This window comes from Polypterus senegalus, chromosome 7, assembly GCF_016835505.1.
Source record: "Polypterus senegalus isolate Bchr_013 chromosome 7, ASM1683550v1, whole genome shotgun sequence".
NCBI classification, from domain to species: Eukaryota; Metazoa; Chordata; class Cladistia; order Polypteriformes; family Polypteridae; genus Polypterus; species Polypterus senegalus.
In genome coordinates, this window is record NC_053160.1 from 56805608 (window position 1) to 56823202 (window position 17595).

At 35.4% G+C, this 17595-nt stretch overlaps 1 protein-coding gene across 1 annotated transcript in view; it reads right to left on the bottom strand.

The window, feature by feature from the left end:
* cwc27 (CWC27 spliceosome associated cyclophilin) overlaps positions 1–17595 on the bottom strand; it is a 232162-nt gene that overhangs the window by 20339 nt on the left and 194228 nt on the right. The gene's annotated exons all lie outside the window — the stretch shown is intronic.

Consider the following 17595-nt stretch of genomic DNA (forward strand, 5'->3'; position numbering starts at 1 on the left):
CTGGTGCAGTTTCTAACGAGAACAAATGACAATCTTTAATAAAATACACAGATAGACATAAACTGGAATGGTTTAAAAAACAATACCAGCAGTTAATTTTATTTCACTGTATGTGAATTTGAATATAACATGCAAATGGAATCAAATAGTAGAAACAACTTTAAAATTACAATCATCTTTCTAGATGGCATTTAATGAATCTTCATCATTGCAATATTTGTTCCATACACAACATGTATATATATTCTATTTAAACAAACACGGATGAGAGTTGTAAATGCGCATGAATGACCACAATAGGCATACTTACAGAAAAATCAAACATATTTGCTTACAGTACACACAACTCCTATATATTACTTTTTATGTGTTGTTGAAGTTTGTAAATGGAGTGTGAAAGGAGACAAGTTCAAAAGGAAAAAGCATGTAACATCTCACAGAATAAGTATTATTCTGTTAAAAAAAAAAATACAACCCCTAAAACATATTTTAGTACAGGACTGTACTGCAGAGACACCTACTCTAAGGACTGGTATTTACGATATGCAGCTAAAATACACCTCAAACAGGTATCTTAGCAGAGGGAAAAAACTACAAACTGTTAAAATACAGTACCAAAAATTGCCTTCTCACTTGTTTCTTTATACACTGAACAAGGTGAGGATTCTACATTTATTTTATTTTCTCTTATCTAGCAAAAGAGAGATTTATTATGGAAAACCAGGAGAAACACATTGCAGAAAGTAGGCAAGCTTTCTTCAAACAAAAGACAGAACACACAGAAAATATGAACAGTAAAAAAAGGTTAAATTATAGTGTATCCATCACCGTTTTTAAAGTAAGAGAAGAAATTATATATTTACTTAACAGATTACTAAAACAAGCAATAAGATTATGCATTATGTGTAAACCATTTGATGTTCTTGTATCTTTACCAGTGATTGTGTGCAAATTAAAAAAAACTATCAAAAATCTGAAACTGGTCCTTGCCAAGTCTAGTCTGAACATTTACCTGAGCAGTAACAAGAAAAGCATTGTTCTCAAAGAATAAGAGTGGGAAAAAGATGTCCTTCCTAGTATCCTCTCTAAACAGAGGAAAGGGAAACACTGTCCAAAATTTACAAGCCAGATTATAACATTAAAAAATTATGAAAAGGACAAGCTATTCAGCCCAATAGGTTTCTCCATCCTGCTTACCTAAGGTAGAGCAATAACATCAACATCTAAAGGTGCCTAAAGTCTTACTCTCCACCACACTAATTGGAAATTTATTCCATACGTCTATGGTTCTTTCTGGGTGAAATCTGCCTTTAACAAGCTTCGAACTTTGTACCCATGTCCCTGAAATGGTTTAATTCCAATCTTTCTTCATAGCTCATCTATGTGCTGAATCAGCCTTCCTCCTCTTCTTTCTGACAGGAAGAACTGAGAGAGACACAAGATCTTCTAGCGACTGTGTCCAGTTTTTCATAATCCAAAGAAAACTTGAAAGGTTTTTAAGTTGGCAAATGAATGACATTAGATAATATTTTTTTTACTTATTATTAATTGTATTATTTCACAATAATTTAAATAACTACATAAAATACAAACAAACAAGAAGGGAAAAAGTATTGGAGAACAGATTTAGTGATTATTACAGATAAGGCATTGCCTGATATACAAAACTGTTCCCAAAAAAGAAGAAAAATATGTACTCTGTTCCAAAAATTAAAATATACACGTCTCTACATATTTCATTTGGGTCTCTATTACGGAAAGCAAGCACCTGCCAGCAAAAACTGTAGGAACATTAATTAATTTTAGATAATGCACAACAACATATCTGTTTCTTTATACAGTAAAGCATTCTTATTTATATAGTGCATTATTTTGAAATGTGGCATGTTGGTACAGTGGTTAGCTTTGCTGCATTTGGTTTTGATTCACAACAATTGGAACTAGAATGATGTCCCATCTTGAGATGAATCCTGCCTTGTGCCCAGTGTTGCCAAAATATGTGGTTGGATATTTCATTCAGTAGGTCAGTTTACCCTTTTACTAAATGGTGCTTGGTGACAGAGTAAATAGTACTGGGCAACATTTAATTTATACATTATTTGTTTTTTCTACTATTGGTCACCTTACAGTTTTATTTTTTGACAACTACAACCAGTTTATATCTAATTCAAATGAGGTAGATATTAGACATAATGGTAAAAGCACGGTTTCCATTTCAGAATACTATGGTTATTAGAGCAAAATCTTAAAAATATATATTTCAATCTATTGCTCTGCTAAAACAGCAGTGCACACCTCTTTCTTGGACACTTTTCAGCTGTCGTCATCTGTTACTCTTTTCAAACTAGGCTCCTTTATTCTCTTATTTAACTAGCTAACACAGGATTTAACAAACCGGATGGTGAATGATGTTGCCCTTAGGCTCCCCAATGAGATTATTTTTTACTACTCCAGCTGTTGTCACTAAATACTGTCTTCGTGTTTGATGGCCACTTGACAGCATTCCTGCTCTGTCAAATCAAAGGGGGCTGATACAGCTACAAATCAAGTTTGTGATGTTGTAGCAACAAGCAGAAAACACAGAAATTATCAACTATAAACAGGTTTTACCATGCCAATCAAGGACAGTTTATAAAGAATTCTTCATGCAATGCAACAGGCTGAAGAACGTAGCATTGAATTCCTACACTTTTATAAGAGCATACTCAAAAACCAAAAGTAACACTTAAGAATGACACAACTTAAATATTTAAACAACCCCACAAATATTTAATTTATGATTGTTCTTTTCTTCAAGACCTTACCAACTGTATAGTACCTGAAGAATGTTAGTGAGTGAACATATCCATTGTGTGTATTCTTTAAAGAGCAGGCATCATGATTTAGCCTTGTGCCTGTGGCAGACTATTGATCCCTTCAGTTTTGTACAGAAAAAATGGATTCAGAAACTGGATGGCAAGTTAAATATAAATCGATCACAAGTGAGCAGACTAAACAAATAGGACAATATAAAAAAGAAACTGAATAAACAAACACAAATTGTACCCCTTTCGCCAACTGGCATTATTACTAATGTGGGAACGAAAACAGTGCATTTTATCCTCACAAATGGTTCCAGTGGTTGTGAGATCTTGCCATTTTTTCTGACAAATTACAAACTTTATTTAAACATTCTAGTTTATTGCTTACAGTTAAGAGTTACTGACATTTTACCCGGATGACACAATGGTGCAGCAGTAACCAGTACTCTTTTAACAGTTCTACAACTCCATGTTTGAACCTCTGGACAGTTTCTGTGGAGCCAGCATATTCTCTCTATGTGTGTGTAGGCTTACTCTGGATACGCTGGGTTACCTCTCACATCCCCAAGGTCTGTGTGTTAATTTAAAGAGATCTTATGTAAGTGAAGGTACGAGTCCAATGGAATGGTATCATAGCAATATTTGATTTCTGCCTTTTGTATTATACTGCTGGGATGGACTTTTGGCCTCCATGTCTTTAAGGTGATGTTTAATGTTGGGCAGATGGATATTTCTTAAACTTTGATGCCACCATTAAAAAAGCACAGTTTTACAGGGGCAGCTGTTGAAACTTTGGGCCATTAAAATATAGAAGGAAAACGTACAACCCTGTTAAAATCCACACAATGCAAATGAGTACGCTCAACACAGACAGTGTCTAAATCAGGACTGGAATCCAGATCCCTGAAGCTGTGAGGCATTAGTGTTAATCATTGTATTACTGCACTGCCCATATAAGCAGCTACACAATTTAAAGATTTTACCCTCTGTGTAATTCTATAATTATTTTCCTAGTATTCGTATATCTTTATCCTGTAGAGGAGTCTAATTTAAATGAGTCAAACTTAATATTAGCATTTTTCTAGGTGGGTATGCTCCTCATACCTTTTTGAATGAATCAGAGATTAGGAAGACTGGACTCTTAATCACCTTTAGACTGCAACAAGTATCAGTGGACAATCTGTATAAAGATGTAGTGAAGAGTAAGGTAATAAAAGGGCATCATCAAATTGTAGGAAAACTGCTGTAGGATTGCATCATAAATTACATTAACTAAGTATTAGCTGGGAAATCTGTTTTGATATATTCCCAACAGATCGAATATAAGCATTGGTTAGCTTAAGTCAAAAGACCACACCGAACCTAAGAAAAAACACTAAATTATGCCTAGGTCTTGTATTGAAATTTACTGATTGATCATCTAAGACACAATAAATAACATTAGATTTTGCAATAAAAACGTTTGAATCACCGTCTTAGTTACTGACAAATTTCCTGAACAATAAGGAGGTTGGAAATTGATGCCAAGCAATGACTTACTCCAAAGAAAAAACTGGTCAAACATACTTAAAAAAAAATTGTGACACAGAGATGCATAGTGAAAAAGTAAATCTCAAGCTAAGGCAAAATTTCCAACATTTTTACAACTTTATTATGTCACCTCTAGTAAGAATGTGTATAAAAAAAAAAAAAAAACAAAGACCAAGTTGTTCACAGAAATCACACAGATATACACGTCCTGAGCAAATTATTAGCAACATCTGTAAATCCTTGCGATTATCTAATGATAAAAATAAATAAAATCATACAAATAAAGGTCAGGCACTTCCCTTAATGTTCAAAAATCAGAATGGGACAATTTTTTTTTTATCAGTCATTGTGACCTTGGCATGAGTGTTGGTGCCAGACGAGCTGGTTTGAGTATTTCCATAACTGCTGATTTCTTAGGACTTTCACTCACAACAGTCTTTAGAGAATGGTGTGAAAAATAAAAACGTTCTAAGGAATTTCTGAGGATGGAAAGGCCTTGTTGATGAGAGAGGTCACAGGAGAATGGCCATACTAGTTTAAGGTGACAGAAATCTGATGCATTGGCACCAATTTCCTTTAGGTGAAAGAAGACAAGCTCCCATATTCCAAATCTGTATAATTATTATCAGCCACATTTTAAACAGTTCAGCAAAGAAAAAAATCCCACAACACAACACAGTTGACATTTGTAGATTTAAATCAGAGATTGAAATTCATTTTTTAAATTGAGAGGGAATTGGGGGGAGAGTTTAAGATCACAATTTAAAAAGCACTTTGATTTTAATATTTCAAGCATTTTTAATGTCATGATTTATTCTTTTTGAAGTTCACAGTAGTTTGTAAAATAGTAGATAAAGGTGAGCAGATAAAGTTATCAGCCAGATATCCAAATAACTGCTGTTTTAACTTTAAATAATTATTTAATTTTTCACGTGGAGCTGTCCATTCATGTTCTGGCCCAAAAACACAGATTTGAAGAAGAAATATTTCATCAGTTGAGTAATTAAATAAAATTTAGAGAATGTAAAATAATATGAGAAAATAAGTATTTTTATATTTTAACCCATACCTTACTGTTTTTCCTGTTAGAGAGTGTAATTTTATGCAGCTTTAAGAGAGCTGAACAGTCAACATAAGGCTGTAAGTAGATTCTGTTTAAATTTGAGATGTTTAATCAAAATATAATGAAGATACTCTTTGCTTAGGTGTCACATTAGTGCAAAATGGTTAATACTTCCACTTTACTGATCCACTACACTAGGTTCAATCCAGCACCTGATTGGCTATGTGGAGTTCACAGTTTCTCTTTACTTTTTTAAATTGGGGTAGGCAGGTTTAAAAATGACAAAAAGTATTACTGATTTTCCAGTAAATATATTTCCTTTGAGATTACCATGAACTGTTGCCAAAACCAAAAAATGTTTCTGGAAGACCACAAGAGAATACAAAATGGAATTGTGGCATCACAGAGAAAGGCATCCTACAAAGTCCTCATTTTTCTGATAGATTATGCTTCTTGACAGAGTCAGAAAGGTGAAGGTGAACTTTCATAATGCTCATATTATCCTTGAGTACTGCGTGTAACCTGCTTGTGTGTATAACTGATTTTACTTTTCAGATTCTGGGCAGAGAGCCCACTATAAACATTTTAATGAAGTGAGGACTGCATGTTTCTTTAAATTTCTCAACACTGCCATGAATTGGCAGGTGTTGTTTTGTCAAATAAAAAAATTAACTATGAATACTAATTCACCAAACAATCCAAGTCAGGTTTCTGACTGTTTGTATAGTCATGCAAAAATATACCTCAGCCTGTTTTTAGCCTTCAAGTTAACCTTAAATTGAGTTTTAGCCCTATTCAATGGGATTATTTCTACCTCAGGAGATGGGTTAAAGTAATTATTACCAGGGGACCTCTGTAATTTTAGTCCCGTCTGAATCATTCATGCCAGTAACTTTTCATTGACTGTGTGTTCATGTTTCAGTAAATATTATAGATACTTTTACCTTCTACACAAAGGCCATAAAACATAACCTCAGGTTAAACTAGTCCTGTGTGAATTGACAGGCCAGTAAATCTGTCATTTAAGCGTTTCAAAAGGGACTAAAATTACAGAGGTTCTCCAGTAATAATTACTTTACCCAGTGACTGAAGTAGGAAAACTTTCATTGTTTTGGGGATGGGGGTTGTGGAGGAGGGGCATGTGTTATATCCCCTTGGAGCAGTGTTGCCAGGTCCACAGTTTCTCACTCAATTGGGCAATTTGTGGTTGGCAAATGCTGTAACAAATGTTTTTTGGGCTACTTGGAAAAATAGCACCTTATTTTGGCCTATTTTTCAAACTATCTCCTCTGCTTTATTAGCATTTTTTTTTTTTTTTATTAATTTTATTACAATCCATACAAAGCAATCAAGATTTTACAAAAAGAAAAATTGAGTTAAGAACAGATCGATCCCCACCCCCGAGAGAGAGAGCAAGCCAAATAACGTTAAATTTAAGGCTTGTAAACATACCTAATTTAAAAAAAAAAAAAAATTCTCTGTGCTTTATGAACTTATCTATACTAATAAAAGGCAAAGCCCTCACTCACTCACTCACTCACTGACTCACTCACTGACTCATCACTAATTCTCCAACTTCCCGTGTGGGTGGAAGGCTGAAATTTGGCAGGTTCATTCCTTACAGTTTCCTTACAAAAGTTGGGCAGGTTTTATATCGAAATTCTACGCGTAATGGTCATAACTGGAAGCAGTTTTTCTCCATTTACTGTAATGGAGATGAGCTTCAACGCCGTGGGGCGGAGTTTCGTGTGACATCATCACGCCTCCCACGTAATCACGCAGTACATAGAAAACAAGGAAGACCTCAAAAAAGCGCTCAAGAAAACATGCATTATATAATTGAGAAGGCAGCGAAACAATAAGAAGCGAGCGAGTGACATATACAACCATATTCATGAGTTCTGCTACTTCGGAAACAATGCATGATGTAAACCTACACTTTAAATTAAGTTCATAGACAGGCTGCCGCTGGCGTTTGTAATTTAGTGCCTGCCCATATAAGGCCGTCCGTCAGCGGCAATCCAATAGCAAACTGCCACGGGTAAATATTCACGGGTGAAGGACTGTGCTTATGGAGAGGAAGATGAGATGGTCAGGGTGGTGTTTGACACAAACTCAGCTAAACTGCGAGAGAAAGTTTTAAGTGCCAGGACTAAGGTAACATTAAATAAAGCTATGGACATAGCACGATGGCACCAGCACAGCTGGGAACCTTTGATGCAAGTACACCGAGTGGCTCACGTGAACTGGCGCAGTGCACAGATAAAAAGCAACAGTTCCAAAGAGCGCTGAACAAAAACCGAATTACACAATTGAAAAGGCAGCAAAAAATATGAAGAGTCTGATAAGCATATTCATAAATGCAGCTACTGTGGAAACAAAGCACACGGTGGAAAAGTCAATGTCCCGCTAAAGGGCGACAGTGTAAAAAACCCGTGCATGCAGTGTGTCAGGTCTCAGATAAAGAAGAAGACGAGCTGTTTATTGATGCAGTAAGAAACGAATCGATGAATGAAACCTGTCATCTTTACGATTGACAAACACGGAATGTAACTTGAACACAACACATCCTACAAATACGAACCTGATTGAAAGAAATAATGATAATCAAATCCTTGATGACACCAACACTCAGTAACACTCACAAAACAAATACTGTATATTGACAGTCATGTTACGTTATTTTAAAATGTTCCCTTTTCTTTTTTACCTTTTTAACACACTACTTCTCACGATACGCGGGTATATATATATGTATATATATATATATCCCGCCTACATACTCGAATAATGGATACTTTATTCGCCATCAATGATTGTTTTGGTAAAGCCATACTCAGTGTATTCATTAGATGAACGGTAAAAAGTAAGAGCGAGGAGGATGACTCATTGAGGCATGCAGGCTGTAGTCTTGCGTCAACTCTATCTGAATTGCGCGATCACATTTGAAAAATATATCTTTTCAAGTTCTATTTAGTCCATATGTGTCAAACTCAAGGGCATGGCCACATCCGCCCGGTGTGTAATTATATCCGGCCCGCGAGATCATTTTATATACTGTATTATTGTTATTAAAGCCTGGATATATGAAGCGCTGGTAACACAATAAACTACAGATCCCATAATGCAGCGCTTCAGCTGCCTTGCCGAACGCTTACCGCTTACTACAGTTATTGCGCACTGAGTTTGCACGGCGCTTTGGTGACTTTGAAGAACAAAAAAAGTCCGTCTACATGCGGCTCAAACCTTGTGCATGTTTGGTAGCACATATCTGTGTGAGAAGCTCTTCTCAGTGATAAAGACTAACAAAACAGCACACAGGTGTCGCCTCACTGATGAGCACCTGCAATCCATCCTGAGAATCTCCACAACGCAGAACCTCGCGCCAAACAGAAACGAACTTGTGGCCAAAAAAGATGCCAGGCGTCCAGCTCTAAAATGACATATGAGCAAAGACAACTGAATGATTTGATTTGTTATTGCACGTAAGAGCGGAGTCAACGTTTTAACAAACAGCGTATTGCACTGATACTGAAATAGCTGTGTGTGTATATATGTAGATATGTATGTATATGTATATATATGTTTATATATGTGTGTGTGTATGTATGTATATATATATATATATATGTATTTGTGTGTATATATGTGTGTGTATGTATGTATATGTGTGTATATATGTAGATATATATGTATGTATATATGTGTATATGTATAGATATGTATATATGTTTATGTGTGTGTGTGTGTATATATATATATATATATATATATCTCAACAACACTCATCACTCACAACAGTGACAAAACAATTACATTGACAATCATGTTACGTTATTTTTAAAATGTTTCCTTTTCTTTTCATTGCTTCTTTAACACACTACTTCTCCGCTGCGAAGCGCTGGTATTTTGCTAGTTTTAAAATATTACTGATTAGATCCTGCCATGTTTTGAAAAAGTCTGTACAGATCCTCTAACTGAGTATTTGATTTTTTCCAATTTCAAATAATATAACACATCGTTTCCCACTGACTTAAAAGAGGAGAGTTTGGGTTCTTCCAGTTTATCAGAATAAGTCTGCGTGCCAACAGTGTAGTGAATGCAATCACAATTTGTTTGTCTTTCTCCACTTTAAACCCCTCTGGAAGAACCCCAAACACAGCTGTTAATGGGTTAGGAGGGATTGTGAGTCCAAGGCTGTTTGACAGGTAATTAAAATTTTTGTCCAGAATAATGTTAATTTGGTGCAGGCCCAGAACATGTGACCTAGTGAGGCTGGGACTTGGTTGCAACGTTCACAGGTTGGATCATGTCCTCGAAACATTTTGGAGAGTTTTAGTCGAGACAGATGTGCTCGATATATAATTTTGAGTTGTATAATTGTATGCTTTGTGCATATGGAGCTTGAGTGAAATCTTTGCATTGCTACTTTCCACTCCTTTTCTGATATATTAATTGAGAGATCTTTTTCCCAGTGTACTCTTGGATCTTTGAAAGGAGGGATTGTAAAAGGATTTTATATATTGTAGAGATGGAGTCTAACTCCTTGAAATTGAGCAATATTTTTCCAGCATGGATGAGGGTGCAAGATGAGGAAAATCTGGAAGGTTCTGTTTAACAAAGTTCCTGATTTGAAGATAGTGAAAGAAATGTGTAGCTGGAATGTTAAATTTGGAATGTAATTGTTCATAGGATGCAAAGACGTTGTCTATATAAAGATCTCTAAGCAAGTTAATTCCAAATTTTTCCAGATATTAAAACTGCATATGTTTGTGAAGGTTGAAAGAGGTGGTTCTCTTGCAGAGGTGCCACAGATAGAAGCTTCTCCGTCTTAAAATGCTTTCTACATTGGTTCCAGATTCTAAGTGAGTGGAGCACAATTGGGTTATTAGTGTATTGCCGATAACGTGTGTTTATTGGAGCACAAGCAAGGAATACAAAGAAGTACTGCAGGATTTTACTTCTATTGCGGTCCAAGCCTGTGTATGTTCTTCTATTTGTGTCCAGGTTCTTATCGCCTGTATATTTGCTGCCCAGTAATAAAACTGGAAGTTAGGTAGAGCCATGCCACCTTCTGCCTTTTGTCTTTGTAGGGTCGCTCTTTTGATGCGTGGATGTTTTGAATTCCAAATAAATGAGGTTATTGTTGAATCTAATTGCTTAAAGAATGATTTATTAATGTATATTGGGATGTTTTGAAATAAAAAAAGGAGCTTAGGAAGAATATTCATCTTAACAGTGTTAATTCTTCCAGCTAGTGTGAGATGAAGGGTTGACCATCTATGCAAGTCTTGTTTAATTTTTTCCATGCAGACGCAAATTTTGTTGATAAAGAGCTTTATGTTTACTTGTGATGTTTACCCCGAGGTATTTAAACTGTTCTGCAATGATAAAAGGTAGGGTGTCTAATCTAATATTATATGCTTGAGAATTCACTGGAAAGAGTACACTTTTATTCAGATTAATTCTGAGACCAGAGATCTTTTAAATTCTGTGAGTGCTGCTAAGACTGCAGGCACAGAATTTTCTGGGTCCGATATATACAGTACCATGTCATCTGCATATAATGAGATTTTCTGTTCCAGTCCTTCTCTGCTAATCCCCTTTATCTGATCAGTATTTCGACAATGTATTGCCAGTGGTTCAATGGCAATGCAAACAGCAGTGGTGACAAGGGCATCCTTGTCTAGTGCCACGTTCTAGTTTAAAGTAGTCTGAGCAAATGTTGTTGATGCAAACTGAAGCTTCTGGGTTAGTATACAGTAATTTAATCCATGCACAAATGTTGGGCCAAACCCAAACTTCTCCAATGTAGTAAAAAGGTATTTCCATTCAATCATGTCGAATGCTTTTTCTGCATCCAATGATAATAATATTTCTGGGGTGTTTGATTTAGTTGGTGAGTATATTACATTAAACAGGCGTCGAAGATTTGAAGATAAGTGTCGGCCCCTAATAAATCCAGTTTGGTCTTGTGATATTACGAGGGAGCACTTTCTCCATCCTTCTAGCTATGATTTTAGAGAGTATTTTAACGTCGTTATTCAGAAGTGAAATTGGTCTGTATGATGCACATTGTAATAAGTCCTTATTTTGTTTTGGAAAGACAGTGATTAGTGCTTGGCGAAAGGTTTGCGGGAGAGATTGGTTATCTCTGGCTTCTGTAAATGTTGCTAATAGGAGGGAGCTAGCTGAGCGGAGAATTTCTTGTAAAACTCTGCAGGGTAGCCATCAGGGCCTGCTGCTTTTCCACCTTGGAGTGACTTTATAGCATCTAGTAATTCTGATAATGCCAGAGGTTTATCAAGTTCCTCCACACTAATAGCGTCTATTTGTGGTATCTGTAAGTATCCAGAAATGCATTAGATTGTATATTGTCTTCTTTAAACTCAGTAGTATATAGGGATTTATAGTAGTCTCTGAAAGTGTGCATTATATTTTTGTGTTCGATGATTTTATCTCCATTCGTGTTAGTAATTACCGAGATTGCATTGCGCACTTCTTGCTTGTGAATTTGTTGAGCTAAAAGCTTATTAGCTTTCTCTCCATGTTCATAGTAATGATGTCTGGATTTGTAAATTAGTTGTTCAGTTTCTTTAGTTGTCAAGAGGTTTAATTCTGAATGTAGAGCCTGCCTCCTCTATGTAGAGTCTCGCTTGGTAGTCTGGCATGTTCTTCATCTATTTTAGTAATTTCGCTTTTTATCTCTGCTACTTTCTTGGCTTGGATTTATTTCTGTGGGAAAGATATGAGATAATCTGTCCTCTTAAGAAGGCCTTAAGAGTTTCCCAGAGAATTCCTGCAGAGATCTCGGGGGATGTATTTGTCTCTAGAAAGAATTTGATTTGTTTGGATATAAATTCCGTACAATTCTCGTCAGCTAATAGAAGCGGGTTGAGGCGCCATCTGCGTGGTGAGTGTGTGGGGCTTAGTAATTTTAACTCCAAGATCATAGGTGTATGATTTAATCTTAGGCAAGAAGTTATTGTCTATAAAGAAGTAATCAATCCTTGAGTAGCAATGATGTACTGGTGAGTAGAAAGAATATGTTCTTGAATTTGGGTTTAAAAACCTCCAGGGATCTGATAAGTTGTGATCAGTTATAAACTTTGTAATTATCTTTGCAGTGTTAGATTGTTCCCCTGTGGAGGAAGTCCTATCTAAAAGTGGATTTAAACACAATTAAAGTCCCCAGCCATTATAACTTTATGAGTGTTCAGATTGGGAATGGATGCAAATAAATTTTGTATAAATTCCTTATCATCAACATTAGGTGCATAAACATTTATCAAAATCATTTTACAGTTAGATAAGTCTCCCATGACCATTACATATCTCCCTTCAGGATCCAATACTACATCTGATGCTACAAATGGTACTGTTCTATGTATGAGAATTCCCACACCTCTAGTTTTCTTTGTAAAACTAGAATGGAACATTTGGCCAGTCCAGTCTTTTGCAGCGGAACTGATCCTTGCTTAGTAAGTGGGTTTCCTGTAAAAATACTATTTTAGCATTTAGACCTGTTAGGTGAGAAGTACTTTCTTTCTCTTTAATTCGTGATTCAGGCCTTTAACATTCCAGCTTACGGTTAACTGTCCCATCATGGAGACACTGATTCTGAGTTTTTGATGTCATTTTATAGTCTTAACTGGAAGTGAGACATTTTGGTCTTAATTTCCTATTTCCCCAGAGTTGTTGCCATGCAGCTTATTATTACGTTGGTAGTTATAATTATAAAGATTGAGAGGATAGATTAGGTATAGATCAAGCCTGCTCTCTTTCTCTCCCCCCTTAACCCCCCACCCTCCCTCTTTGCCTCCCCAAGTGAGGCTAAAACCCACTTCACATAGTTCCAGTCCTCTGACATACCCAGAGACAGAGCACGTCCAAAGCAAAACAAGCCCCATGCAGGCGCTTTAGGATTAAAAGATAGAGATATCTGTTACCAATATAGTCTTTAAAAGAGAAAAAAAAAAAAGAATTCTGCACTTAAAAAAATATATATATAGTCTTCAGCAATTTTAGTGCATTAAAATAATACACCCAGATAATAAACCCGGGGGATGGTGTTAAAAATGTGTCCAGAATAAGCATAACATGTCTTAATGCAGTAATAGCAATAAACCAAGGGTATGATATTGAACAGTCTCGTTTAGGGTAAAGATAAAATAATTAGAAAAGAAAAAAAGAAAAAAAAAAAAAAAGGATTAATTAAGCACAATAAAACATAAACAGATAGCGCCCTAGTAATACTAAGTAATAATGAGAATATATTCTGATAAAAACCCGTATTTTAAAACAAACAGATCAGACAGTAGATTGTTAATCATTGCTATATCATTAACGGCCATGACTCACTATTATGTATCAGAATAGTCCAGGGATCAGCTTTCTTAATTCTTTCTCTGCTTCTTTTTTTTTTATCTGTTACGGTCAATCACACGCTCTACGCACCTTTATAGGTACTTTATTGTTGTTAAATCTGCAATGGGTACCCCCTCCAACAGCCTTCGATATTATGTACCTAAAACACTGCTCTCGACTCCATACCATGCTTCCCGGTATGCTTTATCAACGTAGGGTACTGGGTTAGTTTGTTGTGTCACTATACTATTTCTAAACTGTCCTTGGGCTATACATTTTTTAAGGACTTGTCTACCCTACCTTGAAGGTCTGAAGCATATTCACAATTTATATAGAAAAATGATGTGGTAATGATGCTGTCCTCCTTTGAGATGTGAACAGACATATTGGTCTTTTAAATAGGATTTGTTAATGAGGACTGAATTGATGATATGCATACATTAAGTAAAGGGAACAGGGAAATACTGATACAGACTACTGATGTGCGACTACTCCATTTCAAGCACTGACTTTACACTACCTCCTTGGGCAAAAATGCATCCTGCCTGATTAGAGCTTAAAAAAATTACAGAAGTCCACTGGTAATTATTACTTTACACAAATTTGCCATAATTATAAAATAGTGATTTAAAAAATTATATTGACTATTCTTGCAACAAGTAATGAGAGCTTACCAAACAAATATGTGTGGGAAATTCGCACATTAAAAATCTGAATTTGTGGGCATTACTAACTTTATGTGGGATATGTGCAACCCCACAACAAACTTCCAAGTCCTGTAAGCAAATGTACAGTATGTGAATGCAAAGATACAACTACATGTTTTATCTAGCAATTTTCAATGATATCATACTAGATCTAAAACTAGTAAATTGTTCAGTTGCTCACATTTACACTCAAACTAATCATTTACAAGTAAATTCCTAGGGTATTCACAAGTGTGACAATGGTTCAGGAAGCAAAATGCTATTGATCCTATTTGTACAAAAGGATGTCTAAACTAGACATACACAGGCGGTCAGTGGTAAGTCTCCTACTGTTTTAGATGAAATAATTAACCTGACAAATATTTAATAAAGTTTATTGAAAATAAAAGTAAATGTTAGATTTAGGAATGACAGATGATCCTTAAATATTATGTAATAGGAGTTTAGAAACAAAGAAAAACGTAATCGGAAATTAAAGAAAATAAAATGTGCTTTATATCTCAGTCAGCATGTGAACCATACATTTATTGATGCATTTGAGAAACATTTATGCTGCCGAATGAAAAAGTAGCCATTCAATCAATCAATAATTCAATTAATTCCAAAAATACGCTGAAATCCAAATGAAGTAAGAATATTTTGCTTGAAACAACAGGCAGCAGTTAATTCTATGCAATGTAGAAGAAGAAATTTGCTCCTCTGTAGTATTTTTGGAATGAGATTATATTGTACAGTTTTTAAAATGAATGTTGCACAAAACATGTTAGTGCATTTAAGAACGGCAACAATGTTTAAAATTAAATACATTTTTACCATCTATGGCTGAAGTTAATATCTTTTACATTCAGTGTTCAAAGCATATTTCTGCATAAGAACATGCATAGTTAATTTTAGCAGTGTATCCATAGTGTTATTTTTACAGATTTCCCTTGCAGTGTAATGATTGATTTGAAATAATTTGGCAATATTTTTAAATCACTTGCCAGACTCATAGGCAACCACAACTTTATTCTGAGGGCCTTGGAGATCTCTTTTGATCTTGGCCTGATGACACCACACACATTACACCGGACACCAGATGACTGTGGTTTAAGACAGGGTCCACATGCTTACTACTAACCCTAAGGTGGTTCTAATCATTGTCACCAAATCTGAAACACCTGATTCTAGCTGTATGAATCTGAAGTGGCGATAAACATAGGGGTATACTTAATTTTTTCACATGAAAATGTGCATTTTTATTAATTTAGATTGCGAGAATGAATATACCAAGTCAGTTTTACATGTAATTTGTTGAAGTATACAACTTTTATCTATAGGTACTGATTGCATGAAGATCTAATGTTTTCCCTGTTCAAATATGTTGAAAACACATCAATTTGCATGGAATGTACTTGCTTTTTCAGACCACTGTATCTGTGTGTCTGGATGTTCTGGAGTTGAAAACCAAACGAAAGGTTAATCTGCAAATAACAGGTTAATCCCAGGTGCAATTCCAGGCAGGTGGCTGTAGGGGAAGGCCTACATGGTCTTCCCAGAGGTAGAGAAACAGGATGGGCTTGCTGTACCATACTATGATGTCCACTGTCATATTTTTGTATAATTGCTGCTCTTGGAAGTCATGTGATGACATCATCATTACACCAAAGTGGATTTTACTTACTATGACCAATCTCACTGCTGGGAGCTTTGTTATGTGTATGTGCCATCACAGGGCACAGTCACATGGCCCTGGTAGCCATCTTATTTACAACTAAGCCACATGCTCTTTCATCGACTGAAATGTGATTAAAAAAGAAAATACCTTTTGTTAGCTTGTAAAAACTACTTCATCTAGCAATTTATTTTCAAGGCTTTTTAATTTTAGCTCTGACATAATTTTGTTTTAAATTGGAGGTTGTTTAGGCATTGTATGCTGGTTACCAATTTCTTAAAAGTTAGTTAATTGATCCCTGCTCTGTCCTAATGACTAATTTGAATTTCCTCAAAATAAGAGTACTGTACTTCCTAATCTGTGTAACTATTCTGATCAATTTGATCTCTTTATTAATAGAAGGAATTGGTCATGACATCCATGATGAATGTGGCCACACCAGATAAGACGGGCTGAAAATTTCAGGGCTGCAGTTTTTCATGCCATCATATGGTATGCCTACCTAAAGATTCATCTTTTTTGGGATACCCTATGTAGCCCACAGTTTAATGTTTGTTGATGCCATGACATGGTGAAAGGGGTATGAAGTCTATAAAAAGTTTCACTGGCCAGGCCTGGAAATGGTTCCACTTCATCTGGCTTAATTCCAACTCCATTGGCATGCCTAAGACTTCACAGGACAGAAAGGGGATTAAACAACATAAATATTCCAAAAATATAACAAAAGCTCCACAGAGGGACAGATAACTGTAAATCCTTGGCATGTATAAGAAATGGAATCTTTACCTTTGTTAATAATCTTTAATCTTAAAATCTTTATGAGCCAAGTATTTATTAATAAAAAACAGCAAATAATGTAAAAATGCTAAACAGAGCAAAAGAAGCACAAAGGAATTCCCTAAAAGGTAATTCACAGCAAAAAAGTCCCAATACAAAGTCCAGAAATCACAATCCTTTAACCTGAGCAAAAATAATTAAACATCTAGGAAAATCCAACAAAGAAAACTCCACTATAACCAATAATATTTGACTCCTGAGTCTTCTCAGCGACTTAAATAGCCAGAGGGAGGGCTCAGGAGTTGTGATGTTAGGATGGCCCCACCTCTTGGGTAACCACCGACAAAACGCAAAGAACACAAGGACATTTAAAAAGACAGTACACAATTAAAGAATTACAAATTAAACTAAAAGAAATAAATATATTAAAAATAATAACACAGAATTAACAACAACCATAAAAAATAAAATACACAAACTCACGCTATGTAACAGTACGATTCAGAATTTCAAGTCAAATATTTTAATGCTTCTAATTTACATTACTTTCACAACATTAGATAGTGACAGCATTGCCAAAATAACCTCAGCAGAAGATTCTCAGTCAAAAAACGAAACTAAATGTAGACAAAATACACTTCCTTATTTTGTGCTATACATGGGTTAACTGGTTTTCAAAATCATGCACTGAATATC